The 2,064-nt window shown below is 33.9% G+C and overlaps 1 long non-coding RNA gene across 1 annotated transcript; it reads left to right on the forward strand.

The window, feature by feature from the left end:
- The first annotated feature begins 415 nt into the window (after positions 1–415).
- On the forward strand, positions 416–1,572 carry LOC113073231 (uncharacterized). Its single transcript, XR_003280467.1, has 3 exons — positions 416–453; positions 1,040–1,094; positions 1,228–1,572. It is a non-coding gene; the product is annotated as an uncharacterized LOC113073231 (long non-coding RNA).
- The last annotated feature ends 492 nt before the right edge of the window (positions 1,573–2,064 follow it).

A 2,064-nucleotide genomic window follows, 5' to 3' on the forward strand; every position in this document is an offset into this window, starting at 1 on the left:
AAAAGTTTATTGACTCACATCTGACACTGGAGACATTAAAGTTGACCCTCCTCATGGAGGCCCCAACCAACATTAAACCCTGAGAGAACAAGTATGCTCTTTTTAAGCTCAAGGGTCAAACCATCCCAAATTATAGGAAAACCCACAAAAAGAAAAATAATATACACACACATAAACAGCCACATAAACTCAATTTAAGATAAAGTTCAAAACAACATAGGATAGACATTACAAAAATACATAAAAAAAAAACTGAACAATACATTTACATATACACACATTCAAAATAAACAATAAACGATGACCCCCCCCCCTGCTCTGACTAGCCTGTAGACTATGCCTAAATTACCCAGAATTCAATTTGATTGTATAAAATAGGAAACAGGAAGACCGCACTTCCTCTCAAACCCTCATCCCCAAACCATGCTGCAGTCATGAGCCTAGAGGAAAAAGGTAAGGAAATAAAACTGAAACTTTGAATAAATAACTACAAAAATAACCCTTTTTGGTGTCTCTTTTCCTTGACTTAATGTGCACCTTAGACCAGAAAAATAAAGCCAAAAACAAACATTCATATCAATATTATAAACCAAACTAATATAAACCAAACAAAAACACAGGGCATAGCCCAAAGATTAAAGTTGACTTATGACATCATCACATTAATATTAATAATCACCATTAATTATTAATTCAAAATATCATATAATTCATATATACTGTATATATAATATCTGTTTTGTCAATCAAGGACTTTTGGAAATGTCCTTTTACTGTTTTTCACCATAAATTATTTGTTAATTCATTATTTTTTACCTGAAAACACTAAATTGTATTTTTCACAAAATTAAATGTCAGGTTAGAACACGGTTTTTCCACTGTATTGTATATAGTTAGTAACATTAACCAATTAATTTTACTGTACCATTTTTACAGTAATTACAGTGAAAATATTAAAATCTATGATTTGTTTGTAAAAATAATAATAATAATAATAATCAACTCTTCCCCAGCACTCACTGCTTTTTTTGACCTGCAGGCTCAAGAATCTGCGTGGGTTTGTTCACTCAAACCACATGCCCACAGACTACATGGTAAGGTTATTCTCTGAGACATACAATAGCAGCGAAAGCAATGGCATATTTAAACAACACACATCACCCACCAGTCACACATCAACAGTCCTTGCCCAGGCTCCAAATCTGAAATCACTGACCTTGTCATCAGCAGAGACAAAGGTGACTTTAAAAGTGAGACGAAAAAACCCACTCCACCTCCTTATCTGTCATCAGCGATGCAGTGATGTTTGTGATGATGGGAAAGGAAAGGATGTGACAGTCTTTCCTAGTGGAAAACATTCTGTCCACAGAGACTGTCCACATTGTTCACATGTCAGTGAGGCGGTACAGGCTGTTTGTACACTAATGAGAAACATCTCCCTCTTTTTCTGCTACCTCAACTTGACAGCGTTATGAATTCTTACATAAATTGCATTATATTTTGTATATTTTAAGATTAAGTCTGCAGACTGTGTCCCAAATGCAGTTTTAACCCCATGAAGCTTGACATATAAAATAATAGTCAGAAAAAAAAACTGAACAGTTTGTTGAACTTTTAGATAAAATATATGCATATATAGACAAGGTTTATGTATGTGTTTTTGTTCAGAATCATATTTGATACATCAGGTTTGTATGATTCATATGAAATAGATGAGGATATAGAGCTCATACTCCAGGAGGAAAAACATTTGAATGCCCAACGTGAACAACAAATATGCAATTTGGTGCAGTTGGGGCTGATGTTTTTATGGCCAAGATGTAAGATTAAATTCTGATGGCTTGTAATGTGAATCAATGAAATCTTTATAACAGTGCATTTAAATTTATATTCATTAAATGCATATACATATCAGTTTGTCAATGAGTCAATCTTTCGTTCGTTATCTGGCTCGGCTCGGTGTTCATCTTCAGTTCTCTCTTCACAGCAGTTCAGTCAGTGTACTGTTTGAGTAAATAATTACTCTGGGACAAGTTAACAGCTTAAGTCATTTGTGGATTAATG

The sequence above is a fragment of the Carassius auratus genome, unplaced genomic scaffold (assembly GCF_003368295.1).
Source record: "Carassius auratus strain Wakin unplaced genomic scaffold, ASM336829v1 scaf_tig00011643, whole genome shotgun sequence".
Classification (NCBI taxonomy): Eukaryota; Metazoa; Chordata; class Actinopteri; order Cypriniformes; family Cyprinidae; genus Carassius; species Carassius auratus.